This window comes from Meles meles, chromosome 5, assembly GCF_922984935.1.
Source record: "Meles meles chromosome 5, mMelMel3.1 paternal haplotype, whole genome shotgun sequence".
NCBI classification, from domain to species: domain Eukaryota; kingdom Metazoa; phylum Chordata; class Mammalia; order Carnivora; family Mustelidae; genus Meles; species Meles meles.
Genome location: NC_060070.1, coordinates 11,115,825 through 11,135,872, shown reverse-complemented (window position 1 = coordinate 11,135,872; position 20,048 = coordinate 11,115,825).

Below are 20,048 nucleotides of genomic sequence, written 5' to 3'. Positions count from 1 at the left end.
TTCTCCAGAAAAGATACACAAATGGCCAATAGCACATAAAAAATCATTAGTCATTAGGGAAATGCAAATCAAAAACTGCAATGACATATCACCCCACACCCACTAGGATGGTTATTACCAAAAAAATTAAAAGTAACAAGTGTTGGTGAAAGTGTGCATTACTAGTAGGGAAAACAGTCTGATGCCTCCCCAAAAAGTTAAGCAATGAATTACCAGATGATCTAGCAATTCCACTCCTAGGTACACATCCAAAAGAATTGAAAGCAGAATCTCAAACAGATAATTGTACATCGTGTTCATAGCAGCACTACCACAATAACTAACAAGTAGGAACAAACCAAATATCCATCAACAGATGAATGGTGGTATATACATAAAATGAAATAACACTCACCTGTCTAAAAAGAATGAAACTGTGATACAGACCACAGTGAGAATGAACCTTGAACACTGTGCAAAGTGAAATAAGCCAGACAACAACAAACACTGTATGATTCTACTTATAGAAGGCACCTAGAATAGGCAAATTCCTAGAGACAGAAAGAATAAAGTTCACCAGGGGCTGAGGTTGGGGGAAAACAAAAATGAGAAGTTACTGCTTAATAAATACAGTTTCTGTTTGGGATGCTGAAAAAGTTCTGGAAGTAGGTAGTGGTGATGTTTGCACAACATTCTAAGTGTACTTAATGTAACTAAATTATACCCTGAAAAATGGTTAAGTGGTTAAAATGGCAAAATTTATAATATATATATACATACATATATATGTGCATATATATTTATTGGAAAATATTTATATATTTATTGGAAAAACTGTCCTTTCCCCATTGAATGGTCTTTTAACCTTTTAAAAAATTAATAGACTATAAACATAAGGATTTATCTCTGGGCTTTCTCTCTTCTAGTGTCTTGTTTTATATATATGTGCATATATATGTATGTATATATATATGTGTGCATATATATATATCCATAATAAAAACAAATGAATAAATAAGTAAATAAATAAATCGTGGCAGAAATTAAAAATTCAGTAGAGTGTTGAGAAATAAAATTAAGTAGGGGCACCTAGCTGGCTCAGTTGGCAAACCATGTGCCTCTTGATCTCAGGGTCATGAGTTCCAGCCCCACATTGGGCACAGAACCTAATTTAAAAATAACAATAATAAGGAAATCTCCAAGAAAATAAAGCAAAAGAACAAACAGATAGAAAATGAGGAAGAGAACTGACAATCTATATGGAAGGTCAATATTCAAATAACAGGAATTCCAGAAACAGAAAACAGGAAAAATGGTGTGGAGAAGGGGTGGACTTTCAATGAAATCATTCAAGAAAACTTGCCTAAATTGAAGGACTTGAATTTCTGTATTGAAAGAATCCACCAAATATGCAGCTCATTGGCTATAAATAGACCACACCAAGGCTTATTACTGAAATCTCAGAACCTGAAGGTGAGAGTTTCAAGTAACTGAGCGACCCAGAACAAAATCTCCAAAGAATTAGCAGAAAGATGAGGAGCAGTTGGAAAGAAGTGTGGACTGTGGGATCCCATGTGCCACTCCAGTGCCTGGGGAGTGCCCAATACATAGTATGCAGTGTGAGGTTTCTGTCAGCTGAATGCCTCAGGCACACAGAGCTCATAAGTGTTCGCAGGAAGGAGAGATCACAAACACTTGGAGGATGGGTCATCTCGGTAAATATTTTGAGTGACATTTAAAATAGATCTTGTGTAATGGGTAGAATCTTAACAAGCACAGACTGGATAGCAATCAAAATGGAAGCATCATGGACCAAAACAGAGGCAATTCTGGGGCCCTAATCAGTCCAGAATGGACTGAAGGGAAAAGAAATATGGGTGATGAAGCTAGCCAGGTGGCTTGGAAGTCACAGAGAAGAGTCCAGCCTTGGTAGCAGGCATATGCCAGTGCCCCCCAGGCTGTTGTCTTAGCAGGAGAGGAGACCATATTATGCAAAGCAAAGATCCCCAGGTCCTATCCAAGTCACTCTGATTCCCAATTTCAGTATCCTGTCTTTTCTTATCAGGTGTACTAATGCGCATATATTTAATAACAATGAATTCAGGAGCACCCTGCTCATATTGCTGAATCAAGAGCCATGCCTGGGTACATGTGACAGATAGATGGTCCCCACCATCAAGACACTCAGGTTCTTGTGGAGAAGAAAGGCATCTTTTTCTATCATTGAAGAGAATAAACCAGAGCTGGAGGAAGATAGAGAGCCAAAAGGGAAACAGTCTCAGAGACTCAAAATGTGTAAGAGCTAAGCATTGTTGGCAGAGACATTGGGACCCTGGGATTCCAAATGAACTGGCCACACTAAAAATGGATCACTTACTTGTAAATCCCTTAGGAGGGATTCAGGAGGGAAGATGGCAGAGGAGTAGGAAAACAAAATATCATCAGGTCTCAGGAGTTCACCTAGATGGTTATCAAACCATTCTGGACACCTACAAACTCAACAAGAGATAGAAGAGAAGAAGAGCAGCAATTCGAGGAACAGAAAATCAACCACCTTCTGGAAGGTAGGATGTGTGGAGATGTGAATCCAAAGCCACGGGAAGATAGACCACAGGGGTGGGGCTGGCTCCTGGCAAGCAATAGAGCAGCAGAGCACAGGGGATGGAGCCTTTGCAGGGACAGTGTGGTCTCAGGACCTGCAGGGACACAAAAAGACCAGGGGTGTCTAAGGGTGGCAAAGTTCCCAGGTATCAGAGCACAGAAGCCAGCAGCAGAGACGGAGAAAAGGAGTGCGCTCTTAGCTCGGGGTTACCTTAAACCATGATGCAAGGCACAGTCAAGCCGTTGCTCTTCAAGGAGGGATCCCACAAGTGCCAGATCCAGAGAGACTCCCTCCTTCCTCTTCCAGGAGGAATAGCACAGGAGTGTGTGGCAAGAATCTGCTGGGTTTGGAGACTCCAAACAGGGCCGTGCGCCAGAATTAGAAATGCTCGGTCACAAGCTGAGTGAGCTTGGAGCACGGCTGGAGACCATGGAGATGGGAGGGATTGACTGCTTCTCTCTGAAGGTCCACTGAGGGGTGGGGCCTCGAGCTCTTGGCTCCTCCTGGACTGGAGATTGGGAGGCTGCAATTTTCATTCCCGTCCTCCAAATCTGTACAGAAAGTGTTCAGGGAACAAAGGCTCCCAAGAGTGAACCCAGCAGATTACTTAGCCTGGCCCCTGGCAAAGGCAGAGCAATTCCGCCTCAGGCAAAGATATTTGAGAATCACTGCAACAAACCACTCCACCAGAAGATTAGCAAGAACATCCAGCCAAGACCAAGTTCATCGATCAATGAGAACTGTGGAACTCCAGCGCTAGGAGAAAGCAATACATAAAATTCATGGCTTTTTTCACATGATCCTTTAGTCTTTCAAAGTTAAATTTTTTTAAATTTTTTTCTTATTCTATTTTTTAAATTTTTCCTCTTTCCTATTTCAACATTTTAAAATATTTTATCTTACCAATACCTTTTTAAAAATCTTTTTAAATTTTCATTGTTATACTCATATTTTATCCCTTCATTGTATTTAACCTTATTTTTTGTATACATATAGGGTTTTTTTCTTTAAAATTTTAGGATACAATTTCTTCTAATAGATCAAAATATACCCTAAATATAGTGCATGGTTTTGTTCTAGTCTTCAGCCTGATCACATTCTTTCTTCTTTTTTTTTTCTTTTTTTCAATCCTCTTATCTTATCAATTCCTTTTTTTAAAACTTTTTTTTAGTTTTTCATCTTTACAGTCATATTCCATCCCTTCATTGTGTTTACCCTTATTATATATTATATATATATATATATATATATATATATATATATATATATAAGTTTTCCATAAAATTTTGGGAGGTAGTTTCTTCTATCAAACCAAAATACACCCAAAATCAAGTGTGTGGCTCTGTTCTATTCACCAGTCTAATATATGTATTTTTTATTTCTTTTTTCCCCCTTTCTTCTCTCCCTGGTTTTGGGTCTTTTCTGATTTGGTTAGTGTATATTTTCCCAGAGTCGTTGCTACCCTTTTAGTATTTTGTTCTCTCATTCATCTATTCTTATCTGAATAAAATGACAATACAGAAAAACTCACCACAAAAAAAAAAAAAAAAAGAACAAAAGGTAGTACAAATGGCTAGGGACTTAATCAATATGGATATTAGTAATATGTCAGAACTAGAGTTCAGAATGATGATTACCAAGGTGCTAGGTGGGCTCGAAAAAAAGCATGGAAGATATTAGAGAATCCCTTTCTGGAGAAATAAAAGAACTAAAATCTAGCCAAGTTGAAATCCAAAAAGCTATTAATGAGGTCCAATCAAAAATGGAGGCTCTTACTGCTAGGATAAATGAGCCAGAAGAGAGAATTTGTTATAAAGAAGACCAAATGATGGAGAATAAAGAAGTTGAGCAAAAGACAGACAAATGACTACTGGACCATGAGGGGAGAATTCGAGAGGTAAGTGGTCCATAAGATGAAACATATTAGAATCATTGGGATCCCAGAAGAAGAAAGAGAGAGAGAGGCAGAAGGTATATTGGAGCAAATTATATAGAGAATTTCCCTAATTTAACAAAGGGAACAAGCATCAAAATCCAGGAGGCATAGAGAATGCCCCTCAAAATCAATAAAAATAGGTCTACACCCTGTCATCTAATAGTAAAACTTACAAGTTTTAGTGTCAAAGAGAAAATCCTGAAAGCAGCTCAGGACAAGAAGTCTGTAACATACAATGGCAGAAATATTAGATTGGCAGCACACCTATCCACAGAGACCTGGCAGGCCAGAAAGGACTGGCATGATATATGCAGAGCAATAAATGAGAAAAATATGCAGCCAAGGATACTATCTCCAGCTAGGCTGTCATTGAAAATAGAAGGAGAGATAAAACGCTTCCAGGACAAACAAAAATTTAAAGAATTTGAAAACACCAAACCAGCCCTACAGAAAATATTGAAAAGGGTCCTCTAAGTAAAGAGAGAGCCTAAAAGTAACAGACAAGAAAGGAACAGAGACAATATACAATAACAGTCAACTTACAGGCAATACGATGGCACTGAATTCATAACTTTTGATAATACCCTGAATGTAAATGGGCTAAATGTCCCCAATCAAAAGACACAGGGTCAGAATGGATAAAAAAAAACAAGACCCATTGACATGCTGTCTATAAGAAACTCATTTTAGACCCAAAAACATCTCCAGATTTAAAGTGAGGGAGTGAAAGACAATTTACCATGCTAATGGACATCAAAAGAAAGCTACGGTAGCAATCCTTATATCAGATAAATTAGATTTTAACACAAAGACCATAATAAGAGATGAGGAAGGACACTATATCATACTTAAAGGGTCTGTCCAACAAGAAAATCTAACAATTTTAAATATCTATGCCCCTAACATGGGAGCAGCCAATTATATAAACCAATTAATAACAAAATCAAAGAAACACATCAACAATAATACAATAATAGTAGGGGACTTTAACACCCCCCCCTTACAGAAATAGACAAATCATCTAAGCAAACGACCAGCAAGGAAATAAAGGCTTTAAATGACACACTGGAACAGACAGACATCACAGATATATTTAAAACATTCCATCCTAAAACAACAGAATACACATTCTTCTCTAGTACGCATGGAACATTCTCCAGAATAGATCACATCCTGGGCCACGAATCAAGTCTCAACTGGTACCAAAAGATTGGTATCATTCCCTGCATATTTTATTTATACCACCTCATACCCGAGTTTACAAGCAAAGCAAATACTTCCGGTTTACTCTGAGTATCCAGGCGGTGAAAGCCATCGACTTGATGTAAAGCCGGTTTCTCTGGGGCCCAAGGAGAAAGGAGAGGACCGGGTGGTACTGCTTGGCAGCTGCACCCTGCAGCACAGGTTAACAGAAGCTCAAAGGGCCAAAATAGAGCAGAACCCCAAGCTATACAGTGTGGGAGAGAAGTTCTACGTGCAGCTGGAAAGACTCCTCGCTTACCCAAAAGTGAGGTTCACCCAAAGGTGAACCACTTGGTGGCAGGCAGCACAGAGAAGCTGCCCACGGTGCTCACAGAGGGACTGCAGCTGAACGGAGATCAGACCACTGTGCAGGTGGAGGTGGTTGACTACCACACGCAGCACCTCTTCGACGAGCATTTATCAGCCCTGCACTGGAGTCCTAAGTGAGGCAGCCTAGTTTGCAATTTTCTCTAACCATGTGTTTTTTCATAGGCTTTTTGTAGGGTGGTGGAGGGCCCATAATGTGCTTGTTCATGTTTGTTAGACCCGTGTTGAATGTGACTTTAAAAAAAATTTTTTAAAGCAAATTGGATTATCAAAACCTTTCCCCAGGGGGAAAAAAAACCACAATGCTCATACCACAATGCTCTGAAACTAGAACTCAATCACAAGAGGAAAGTTGGAAAGAACCCAAATACGTGGAGACTAAAGAGCATCCTATTAAAGAATGAATGGGTCAACCAGGAAATTAAAGAAGAATTTTTAAAATTCATGGAAACAAATGAAAATGAAAGCACAACTGTTCAAAATCTTTGGGACACAGCAAATTGTGTCCTGAGAGAAAAGTATATAGCAATACAAGTCTTTCTCAATAAACAAGAAAGGTCTCAAATACACAACCTAACTCTACACCTAAAGGAGCTGGAGAAAGAACATCAAAGAAAGCCTAAACCCAGCATGAGACGAGAAATAATAAAGATCAGAGCAGAAATCAATGAAATAGAAACCAAAAGAATAGCAGAACAAATCAACAAAAACTAGGAGCTGGTTCTTTGAAAGAATTAATAAGATTGATAAACCCCTGGCGAGCCTTATCAAAAAGAAAAGAGAAAGGACCCAAATTAATAAAATCATGAATGAAAGAGGAGAGAGCACCACCAACACCAAAGATATACAAACAATTATAAGAACATATTATGAGAAACAATACACCAGCAAATCTGACAATCTGGAAGAAATGGATCCATTCCTAGAGACATATAAACTACCAAAACTGAGTCAGGAAGAAATAGAAAACCTGAACAGACCCATAACCAGTAAGGAGATTGAAGCAGTCATAAAAAATCTCCCAACAAACAAGAGCCCAAGGCCAGCTTCCCAGGGGAATTCTAACAAACATTTAAAGAAGAATTAATACCTATTGTCCTGAAACTGTTCCAAAAAATAGAAGTGGAAGGAAAACTTCCAAACTCATTTATGAGGCCAGCATTATGTTGATCCCAAAACCAAAGACCCCATCATAAAGGACGATTACAGACCAATATCCTTGATGAACATGGATGCAAAAATTCTCACCTAAATACTAGCCAATAGGATCCAAAAGTACATTAAAAGGATTATTCACCACGACAAAGTGGGATTTATTCCTGGGCTGCAAGGTTGGTTTAAACATCCACAAATCAATCAATGTGATATAATTCTTTAATAAACGAAAGAACAAGAACCATATGATACTCTCAATAGGTGCTGAAAAAGCATTTCACAAAGTACAGCATCCTTTCTTGATCAAAACTCTTTAAAGTGTAGGGATAGACGGTACATACCTCAATATCATCAAAGCCATCTATGGAAAACCCACAGCAAATATCATTCTCAATGGGGAAAAACTGAGAGCTTTTCCCCTAACATCAGGAACATGGCAAGAATGTCCACTATCGCCACTGCTATTCAACATAATCCTAGGAGTCCTAGCCTTAGAAATCAGAGAACAAAAAGAAATAAAAGGCATCCAAATCAGCAGAGAAGTCAAACCCTCACTCTTTGCAGATGATATGATACTTTATGTGGAAAACCCAAAAGACTCCACCCCAAAACTCCTAGAACTCATACAGGAATTCAGAAATTGTCAGGCTATAAAATCAATGTACAGAAATCGTTGCATTTCTATACACCAACAAGAAAGAAAGAGAAATTAAGGAGTCAATCCCATTTACAATTGCACCCAAAACCATAAGATACCTAGGAGTATACCTAACGAAAGAGGCAAAGAATCTATATTCAGAAAACTATAAAGTATTCATGAAAGAAATTGAGGAAGACAAAAAGAAATGGAAAAATGTTCCTTGCTCATGGATTGGAAGAACAAATATTGTTCTATGTTACCTAAAGCAATCTACACATTTAATGCAATTCCTATCAAAATACCATCAATTTTTTTTCAAAGAAATGGAACAAATAATCCTAAAATTTATATGGAACCAGAAAAGACCCCAAATAGCCAGAGGAATGTTGAAAAGAAAAAAAAATGTTGGCAACATCACAATTCCAGACTTCAAGCTCTATTACAAAGCTGTAATCATCAAGACAGTATGGCACTGGCCCATAAATAGACACATAGATCAATGGAACAGAATAGAGAGCCCAGAAATGGACCCTCAACTCTATGGTCAACCAATCTTCGACAAAGCAGGAAAGAATGCCCAATAGAAAAAAGACAGTCTCTTCAACAAATGGTGTTGGGAAAATTGGGCAGCCACATGCAGAAGAATGAAACTGGACCCTTTCCTTACACCACACACAAAAATAGACTCAGAATGGATGAAAGACCTCAATGTGAGACAGGAATCCATCAAAATACTTGAGGAAAACACAGGCAGCAACCTCTTCGACCTCAGCCACAGCAACTGCTTCTTAGAAACATCGCCAAAATCAATGGAAGCAAGGGCAAAAATGAGCTACTGGGACTTCATCAAGATCAAAATCTTTTGCACAACAAAGGAAATAGCCAACAAAACCAAAAGAAAACTGACAGAATAGGAGAAGATAATCACAAATGACATATCAGATAAAGGGCTAGTATCCAAAATCTATAAAGAACTTATCAAACTCAACACCCAAAGAACAAATAATCCAATCAAGAAATGGGCAGAAGACACGAACAGACATTTCTGCAAAGAAGACATCCAAATGGCCAACAGACACAAGAAAAAGTGCTCCACATCACTCGGCATCAGGGAAATAGAAATCAAAACCACAGTGAGATACCACCTCACACTAGTCAGAATGGCTAAAATTAAGAAGTCAGGAAATGACAGATGTTGGTGAGGATGCAGAGAAAGGGGAACCCTCCTACACTGTTGGTGGGAATGCAAGCTGGTGCAGCCACTCTGGAAAACAGTATGGAGGTTCCTCAAAAAGTTGAAAATAGAGCTACCCTGCAACCCAGCAATCACACTACTGAGTATTTACCCTAAAGATACAAATGCAGTGATCCAAAGAGGCACATGCACCCAAATGTTTATAGTAGCAATGTCCACAATAGCCAAACTATGGAAAGAACCCAGATGTCCATCAACAAAAGAATGGATAAAGAAGAAGTGGTATCCAAAGATACAGATGTAGTGAAAAGAAGGGCCATTTGTACCCCAATGTTTATTGCAGCAATGGCTACGGTCGCCAAACTGTGGAAAGAACCAAGATGCCCTTCAACGGATGAATGGATAAGGAAGATGTGGTCCATATACACAATGGAGTATTATGCCTCCATCAGAAAGGACGAATACCCAACTTTTGTAGGAACATGGACGGGACTGGAAGAAATTATGCTGAGCGAAATAAGTCAAGCAGAGAGAGTCAAGTATCATATGGTCTCACTTATTTGTGGAGCATAACAAATAACATGGAGGACATGGGGAGATGGAGAGGAGAGGGAGTTGAGGGAAACTGGAAGGGGAGATGAACCATGAGAGACTATGGACTCTGAAAAACAACTAGAGGGTTATGAAGGGGCGGCGGGGGAGTGGGGGGTTGGGAGGTTGAGGGACCAGGTGGTGGGTAATGAGGAGGGCACGTACTGCATGGAGCACTGGGTGTGATGCCAAAACAATGAACACTGTTATGCTGTAAATAAACAAATAAAAAAAAAAATAAAAAAAAAAAATAAATAAAAAAAAAAAAAAAGAAGAAGTGGTATATATATACAATGGAATACTATGCAGCCATCAAAAAAATGAAATCTTGCCATTTGCAATGACATGCATGGAACTAGAGGGTATTATGCTGAGCAAAATAAGTCAATCAGAGAAAGAAAATTATCATATTAACTTTCTGATATGAGGAATTTGAGAGGCAGGGCACAGGGAGGAGTCATGGTGGGTAGGGAGGGGAAAAAATGACACAAGATGGGATCGGGAGGGAGACAAACCATAAGAGACTCTTAATTTCATGAAACCAACTGAGGGTTGCTGGGGAATGGGGGGGTAGGGAGGGGGTGGTTCGGTTGTGCACATTGGGGAGGGTATGTGCTATGGTGAGTGCTGTGAAATGTGTAAGCCTGAAGATTCACAGACCTGTACCCCTGGCACAAATAATACATTATATGTTAATTTAAAAAACAATTTAAAACCCTAACCAGGACTGGAGCTGTACTATGTATCATTCCTGGTTTCTGTTTTAAGAAATTCAGTAAACTGGGATGCCTGGGTGGCTCAGTGAGTTAAGCATCTGTCTTCAGCTCAGGTCATGATCCCAGGATCCCAGGATCCTAGAGCCCCCAGTCAGGCTCCTTGCTCAGGAGGGAGCCTGCTTCTCCCTCTACCTGCAACTCTCCCTGCTTGTGCTCACTCTCTCTCTCTGACAAAAAAAATAAATAAATAATCTAAAAAAAAAAAAAGAAAAGAAAGAAATTCAATACACTAGAAAAAGGGGAAAGAGGAGTCCTCCCTTCTCCTTCCAGGCAAAGGACTAAATCTTTTGCATTTTGCACCCCCTTTACAGGTCTCGGCACTCCCAAGAGTTCATTGTGTGATAAACTCTGGGCATTTCTGAAAGTATGGACAGACCATAGACATCTCAGGCATTATGCTAAGCTAAAGATACTGCAGCCTCTTCACTGTCAAGGATCAATTATAATCTATTAGTTCAACAATTTTCATCCCATCAAAATTAAAAAATAAAAGGATTTTACATGACTAATGAGCTACTCTGCTCCACGGACTCATAATCTGCATTTTAAAGTATCTATTCACAAGCACAGGGTGAACTGAACCTCATTGGTGTTATTGTTTCTGACTTTCTAGTAATTAATGGGAATTTCTCAAATTGTCTGAATCGCTATTTAAATGATTTATATAATGGACCTTCAGAGTTGCTGTTACAATCGATCACATTGTAATGAAGTAACTTAGGTGTGTTTATTACCAATTTATAGCGAAAATGGCAGACTGGAGGTTATAAAACTTTTTTTCCTCCTGGTTTCCTTACTCTTCTACCATTCTGTGATTGGAATAAATAGGACATATCTTAACCCATGAGACATTTGTAGTTTGAAGCCATAGATATTTTATTTGGGGCGCTGGCCAGTCCCTTGTGATTTATGACATTATTTCATTACAAATTGCTGTAAGGACAACCATCGCTCACCCACGAGGTGTTGTGCATTTACTCATAAATTTTCAGGAATGAGACAGTGTATGTGCCAGGAATGATCGAATACTGTTTACTTTTCCCTCCTCTGACTCTTAAAACAAAAGGATGTTTTAGGAAATGGGGTTTAGGAGTCCAGCCTGAGAAAGATGGACTAGTCCAGACAAGCATGTGCATATCTTAGGTGTAAGGCAAAGCAGAGACGTCCACCATTTCTGCTGAACTTCAATTAAAAGAAGAGGAACCGGGGCGCTTGGGTGGCTCAATGGGTTAAGCCTCTGCCTTCGGCTCAGGTCATGATCTCAGGGTCCTGGGATCGAGCCCCGCATCGGGCTCTCTGCTCAGCAGGGAGCCTGCGTCCCCCTCTCTCTCTACTTCTCTGCCTACTTGTGATCTCTCTCTGTCAAATAAATAAATAAAACCCTTAAAAATAAAATAAAAGAAGAGGAACAATATTCGCACTATCTCTGCATTAGCACAATCAGAAATCTACAGTAATGGAGCAGAGTTCCTGCAGAAATATAAATCCTCTAGGGTTAAGACAAAGCCTTATTCAAATTTGGGATTCCCTAAGTCTATTAAGTTTAGCACCTGGCAAAAAGTGGTTGTTAAATAAACTTGAAATTTGAGTTAATCTCTATAAGAGTTTGAATTGTGAAATAAATATTTGACAAATAAGAAATCTTTATTTGAAGGGTACATACAAGAAGGAGGTCTTGTGCAATTGTGAGATATTTGTAACACAATTTGAGATAGTGAGCATAATGCCATCTTGCATTCTGGATCTTTTAATTATTTTCACATTTCTCAAATATTGCAAAAATGCAAAATGATGATTTTTTCATCTGACTTGTTTTGAGAGACTGTAAAGAATTAACCTTCTTAAAAATAAAGAATGCTAGGTAATGATTAACAGATACAGGTATTTCTTAATAAAGCAAACTCAAATGTATGACATATGGATTCCCCTGGATTCTCATAAATTAAAAATTTTAATAAAAAATGTTTCAAGTTAGAATGATTGAGTTTTTCTAGTTGGTTATGTTGCACAGAGATTCACCCAGGAATGTGAGACCCTCAAAGCATTTTGTTCCACTGAAGCATTAAATTTCTTACAATATATTCTTTTCTTTTGGGTTCATTTGTTGTCTTCCATCCAAAATATTTTACAAGTTTGTTTATCAGGACATCAAATTAAAACTCTCCTTTATCTTTGCATGTCTGAAAATGTCATTTTTTCCTTAATACATTTACAAGGAATAATTTGCATATAAAAACTCCTTTCATTTAGATGCGTTTCACTGGATGTAAATGCTCATAACACCACCACTATAGTCAAGACACAGGGGTGCCTGGGTGGCTCAGTCAGGTAAGCATCGATTGATGTGTCGCTCAATTGACATGTGGATAAAGAAGATGTGGTATATATATACACACACAATGAAATACTGGTCATCCATAAAAAAGTATGAAATCTTGCCATTTGCCCAACAGGGATGGAGCTAAGAGTATAAAGCTAATTGAAATAAGTCAGTCAGAGAAAGACAAATACCATATAATCTTACTCATACGTGGAATTTAAGAAACTAAAACAAACAAGCATAGGGGAAAAAAGAGAGAGAGAGGCAAACCAAGAAACAGATTCTTAACTACAAGAACGCGGGAGGTGGAGGGTGATGAGTGAAACAGGTGATGGGGATGAAGGAGTACACTTGCCGGGATGAGCACTGGGTGATGTACAGTGTTCAACCACTCTATTATACTGCATGTTAACCAATTTAAATAAAAATTTTTTAAAAAATTTTTAAATTTTAAAGCAATGTAAAAATAGAGGCACCTGGTGGCTCAGTCGATTGACCGTGGCTCTTGATTGCAGCTAAGGTCATGATCTCAGGGTTGTGAGACAGAGCCCCACATCAGGCTCCATGCTGGGCTTAAGATTCTGTCTGTCCCCCTACCCCTCCCACCCTACTCTCCCCTCTCTCTTTCTCTCTAAAAAAAAAAAAAGTCCAGACACTTCCATTACCCCCCAAAGATTCATTGTGCCCCTTTGCACTCCATTACCCATGTCAACCTCAGCCCTAGGCAACCACAGATCTGCTTGATGTCACTATGGATTATTTGGCAGTGCATAAACTTTTGTATCTGACTTCTTTCATTCAGCAAGACTTGAAAAACATGAATACTTTGTTCCTTTTTACTTCTATGTAATGTTCCACATGAAGAATATATTACATATTATGTATCTACTCACTGATAATATTTGGGGTTATTTCCAGATTGTGGCTACTGTGATTAAATCTGTCGTCAACATTTTTGTATAAATATTAATGTAGATACATGTTTTTGTTTCCTTTGGGTAAATACCCAAGAGTGGAATGCCTGGATATATGATCATGTAAGTTTATGTTTAACTTCTAAGAAACTGCCAGATTTCCAAATCATTTTGTATGCTCAGTAGCAGCTCACGAGAGTTCTACTCACTGTACGTCCTTGTCAACACTTGGTATTGTCAGTCTTTCATTTCAGCTCTTCTGTAAGTAGTGGTTTCCCACAGTGGATTTGGTGGTGGTGGTTGGTTTCTTTTGCATTTCCTTGATGGCTACTCATACTAAGCATCTTTACATGTGTTCACCAACCACTCATTTATCTTCCTTTGAAACATGTTTGTAAAAATAATCTTTTTTTGTTTTGTATTGTGTTGTCTTTTTGTTATTAAATTGTAAGCATTCTTTATATATTCTGTATAGAAGCCTTTTAAAGACAAATAGGTAGCAAATATCTTCCTTCTATTCTCTAGCTTTTTGTTGTTGTTGTTAAAGGCATTTTTAAAGAGCAAGAGTTTTTCATTTTTATAAAGTTCAATTTATCAATTTTTTCCTTTACATCCATGCTTATCTGTGTTCTTTGAGAAAGTTTTGTCTTTCTTAAATTCAAAAAGATTTTTCCCTATGTTTTATTTCCCCATATCCTTCCAGTTTTGTAGTGTTAGCTTTTCTATTTTGTTTTGTGTTAGGGTTTCGTGTGGCTTTTGATTTTGTTGTTGTTGTTGTTTTAGGGTTTTTTGTTTGTATTTTATACCTATTCTGAAAAGATAATTTAACTAGGTGCAGAAATCTAGTTTGGCAGTTGTTTTCTCTCAGCACTTTTAAGATATTTCCCATCCTCTGTATCTCATGTTCCTGATGAATAATCAGCTGTCTGACTGTTGTTGCTTTATATGTGATCTGTGTTTCTCTCAGATACCTTTCAATTTATATATTCTTGCCATTCTGTAGTTTCACTAACATGTATCTGGGTGTGAGGGTTTTTTCCTCTCTTACACAATTAAGATGTCCTTTTCACCCCAGGATTTGTGCCTACCTTTGGTTCTAGAAAAATTGGATCCATTATTTTTTCAAATACTTCTTCTCAACGTGCCTAGATGGCTCAGTCAGTTAAGCGTCTGAATCTTGATCACAACTCAGGTCTTGATCTCAGGGTTGTGCGTTTAACACCTTTCACTGGGCTCCATGCTCAGTGTGGAGCCTAATTAAAATATTTTTTTCATACACACACACACACACACACACACATATTGCATCCCTCCCATGTTTCTATAGTTTTCCAGTTAGCAACAATTTATAATTTCCCAACTTGCCCTGTACATCCCTCTTATATTTCCTTTCATAGTTCATCATTCTTTATCTCTCAATGTTGCATTCCAGGTGCCTTGCAAATTTCTGGCTTCCATCTCACTTCCTTCTACAATATCCAGTTCAATATTTCATTTATAGGGGCTGGTTTTTTATTTCAATGACTATATTTTTCATTTCCAAGATTTCTGACTCATTTAAATTTATACCCATTTTTCTTGATGTAATTGCCTATTTAATTCATGTTTTGTTTGTTGTTGCTGTTTTACCTTATGAAAGTTTGTAAATATATTTATTTTAAAGTTTCAGATTCTTGTATGATTTATAGTTTCCGGATATGAGTTCTTCCAGTTTTGTTTGAGAGTTCACCCTGCGTGGGAGTTGCCTACCTAACAGGCATTCTCTTCCTGCTTCTTTGCTAATAAAACCCAGTTTTATCTCGAGTAGCAATGCCTCCAGCCAATAGATCTGACAGGTCCAAGTCGGTTGTGACTATTTGTTTCCCTTGGCCACACATTCAATTTCCCAGGCGCCCCTGGGATGAAGGGAGGCCATGTGACCCAGTTCTGTCCGACAAGGTATAATGGAGAGTCCACTTGGGAGCTCCTGGGAAGGCGGGAATTCCAGGATCCGAAGCTGCACCAGCCATCTTACAACCGTAAAGCAACAAACGACAAAAGTAGCAGAAAAGACAGAGAGCTTGGATCCACGATGGCATTGTTGAGCTGTGAGACCATCCTGAGATAGCTTGCCTTCAGTTCTTATTATTAAAAAAGAAAATAAGCGTCCGTATAGTGTAGGACACAATTATTTGCTGCTAAAAACATTCCAAACCAGTAGAGTAGTTGCTTCCTCTCCCCATGGTGGTGGGATGGCTCCACCTAGCTCCCAGGAGATCTGCAGCTCAGAAGTACAGCGCCACCTGCTGGGTCTTTGTTGTTCCTGACCCCAAGCCAGGACGAACCTGGTCCACCTCCCAGTCTTACAGGAGCCTGACCTCTGCCATAGGTCAGAGTTGTTAAGGCTGAAACTCCACATGGACTGGTTGAAATTCTGGCAGCAGCTTCCAGTCACACCCCCAGCCTGGGCTTCCTGACAGGCACGTGAAGTAGGACTCACCACTCACCTACTCTTGCTTCCCTCCCACTTGGAAATCCTCTATCCCGAATTTGCTCCCTCTACCCCCTCCTCAGACCTCCACACTCAGCTAACCTTACTGCTTTGGGGCTCTACTCCCCACTGGTCCTTCCCTTTAGCACAGCTATGCCATTCTAACTTTTGTTTATAAGTCATGCCTGTATGTGTGAGACATAATTTTCCACATTTATTCACTTTGACAAGTTGCCTGAAGTCCACCCCAATGCGTTTTCTAAATTATTGCTTTGTTGTATTTGGGATTCTTACAAATAGGCTTATTCTTATAAAAGCCTGGAATTGCAAAAACATATAAAAATAAAAATAAACATTATCCCACCACAACTGTTAACATTTTAATGTGTTTCTTTCTAGTCTTTTTTCTATGCATATTGATAAACACGTTGTTTTATAAGACTGTAGTGCTAATGTAATACCCAGCATTATAACTTGCTTTTTTTTTCACTTACTATATTATGGGCGTTCTCTTATGTGTGTGTGTGTATGTATTTGTATATAATGTTTATAAAGTACATAAATACATGTCTATTAAATATATATACATGATAATCTATGTCTCTGTATCACATAAACCATAGACATCTACCATACATTTCTTACTCTATTTGTTGTTTTTCATTTGTACCTACTATACATACTGTAGCATCATAAATATTTCAATATTTCCTTAGGATAAAGTGCTAGAAATAGGATTACCAAGACAAAAGATATGAACATTTTTAAATATATATACACATTGCCAAAGCTCTCGCCCAACAAATGTTCATCCTCTCAAACTCTGAGTATAATGCTGCTTTAAATTTGCCAATTTGATAGATAAAAAAGTCTCAGTGTTCTTTTAATTTACATTTCTTTGATACTCATAAGTTTGAATATTTTTCATATGTTAATTAGCCATTTGTCTTTCCTTTCAGAGCATCTTAAATAAGATTGTATTTACTTACAACTTTGAAAAAACAGTTATTTCACAAATCAAACCAAAACACCTGATTATGCATAGTAAGTGTATAAACCAGCCTCCAAAGAGTCCATGCTGGTTTCTGTATTATAAAGGATCTCCCACTCATGCAAGTTGAAACGTCTTCTTCATTGTACTTCGGGTCCAAATTATAATTAGGCTCTGTCTTTAGGTAAATCACAATCAAGGGAAAAGGAGTAGAGAGAAGATACGTATATAAACACAAGGGACCAAATTATAGATATACAGAGATAGCTGTACCTCTGCAGATATAGATGTACACAAGTGAGTGTATATTTGTCTACAAATAATTCATATATAATTAACCACAGGTGTGGATGATTTTTGATCTTCAAATTTCAATATAATTATATATTTCCATAATCTCTGGTCATGTGCAAACTTGTTTTCAAAATCTATTAAAACGCCAGTTGAGGGGTGCCTGTGTGGCTCAGTCAGACTCTTGGTTTTGGCTCAGGTCATGATCTCTGGGTCATGAGATCAAACCCTACATTGGGCCCCCCATGCTCAGCATGGTATCTGCTTTGAGATTCTTTCTCCCCCTCATCTGGCCCTCCCCATTCTTTGAAAGAAAGAAAGAAAGAACTTTTTTTTAAATGCAGTTGATATACCCATTTGAAAATTCTACCAGCCACCATTTTATCTCAAAAACTACAAGTCAGACCTAAGCTCTGTCTTCCAATGAGCTAAAGACAAGTGCTATGTGGTTAATCGTGAAGAATCACCAATTCGGGAGCACCTGGGTGGCTCAGTGGGTTAAAGCCTCTGCTTTCAGCTCAGGTCATGATCCCAGCGTCCTGGGATCGAGCCCCGCATCGGGCTCTCTGCTCAGCAGGAGGCGTGCTTCTCTTCCTCTCTCTCTCTGCCTACTTGTGATCTCTGTCTGTCAAATAGATAAATAAAATCTTAAAAAAAAAAAAAAGAATCACCAATTCGTATTCTCAATAAAGCAACAGGCATTGAATACTGTTTATGGAAACTGAAATGCTAAAGCATTCAGGGAGGTCATTAGAGGAAATGAGTCTGATTGCAGGTTTTGAGAAGGTGGGGCATCTTCATCTTCTGAGCAGAGGAGCAAGAAAGGCTTTATGCTCAGAAAGACAGGAGGCTGTGGTTATATGTAAGGGTTCCAGAGACCCACAAGGTTCAAATCCCTCTCCACCGTGCTCCCAGCATGTCCTCTTCAGTAAGCACCTCATGGTCTCACTCCAGGATTTAACAGCATGCACAAAGTCATGTGGTAGGGAGTCACAGTTGTCCCTCTCATCATTATGACAATAGCCGTTGTAAGGATCACCAGGAGGCTGGACAGCGACACTGGTGGGAAACGTGGCAGGGATGGGGTAGAACAGGTGAATGGGGTTCATGACCATAAGAGGGCTACTGGGAACTGGAGCCAAGCCTTGAGACCACAGGTGGTCTTAGAGTGATGTAGGAGGCAGGTAGGTTCCTTCAAGGTTCATGGGGCATGACATGATGAAAACAATCGAGAGACTCTCTCTATCACTCTCGTGAAAACAGCATGCCCAGAAGTGTTTTACTGCGTAATGAAAAATCACCCGTCACCTTGCAGGGGACTGTGACCTCACAGGAGAAACAGGACCCGAGGGCCCAGCTCCAGCTGGGGAGCCAAACTGAGCCTGCTGCAGCAGACTGCCAAGGAGCCAGGGTCAGTTTGCTAAATTGTGTCTTTTATAGTGACTTATCAAAATTGAGGTATGCTGCTGAGTAGAGACAGGAAATAGCCGTAGTGGGACTGAGTGCTTAGACTCAGGCCGTTACATTTCTGAATGCAGTCCGATGCTTATCACGAATAATCAGGCATCGCTGTCTTTGTCTGATTGAGGTTCTAGCTTCTCTGATGATGCATGTCTTGCTGTTCCACCAGTCACTCTGAGCTTCCCGGGGCATCCCAACATCACCATATTTCAAGACACCCAAGTTTACTAAATAATGTGCCGAGGGGAACAGTTTGAGTTAAAACACCTACAGTTTGTAATGCTTTTTAGAAGTCTGTGCCCTCCCTCCAGGTAAGGAGAGAAACCCTGCTAATAAACACTCCACCCAAGTCATAAATATGCCTCCCATTTGCCACTTTATGTGAAGGTCTTATATTAATGCAGAGTTAGGGAAAATGCTCTCCCAGCTTTTGTTGGGTTCCTATTTGAAATGATTGTTAATTCCTTTCTTTCCTGGGGTTCCTGGGTGGCACAGTTAGTTAAGTGTCCAAATCTTGGTTTCAGCTCAGGTTGTGATCTCAAGGTCATGAGACTGAGCCCCAGGCTCAGCGGGCAGTCTGCTTGGGATCCTCTCTCCTCTGTCTGCCCCTCCCGCTTGTGAGCTCTCTCTCTCTCTCTCTCTCAAAAGAAATAAATAATCTTTAATTCCTTTCTTTCCTCTTCTAATCTACTCCTTTTTGCCATTGCACATAACTGAATTATGTAAACATTCATGCTAACGGGCCAATTTCTTTTTTTTTTTTTAAGCTAACAGGCCAATTTCTTAACACACTTCTTTTTCTTCCATCGGTGGAGACCCAGAAAAATTACAACCGATGAGTGAAGATGAAAATTTGACCTAATATTTCAACCACTATTTTAAATGCATCTCTTGATCATTACCAAAATATCTCACTGAAGAATTATAACCCAAAGAATGTTATTCTTTTTTTTTTCTATTTTAATCATTTGTTCTGGTACTTTTGTTAACACAGATTAGTATAATTGCTTCTTTCTTTTTTTAAGATTTTATTTATTTATTTGACAGAGAGAGAGATCACAAGTAGGCAGAGAGGCAGGCAGAGAGAGAGGAGGAAGCAGGCTCCCCGTGGAGCAGAGAGCCTGATGCGGGGCTCGATCCCAGGACCCTGAGATCATG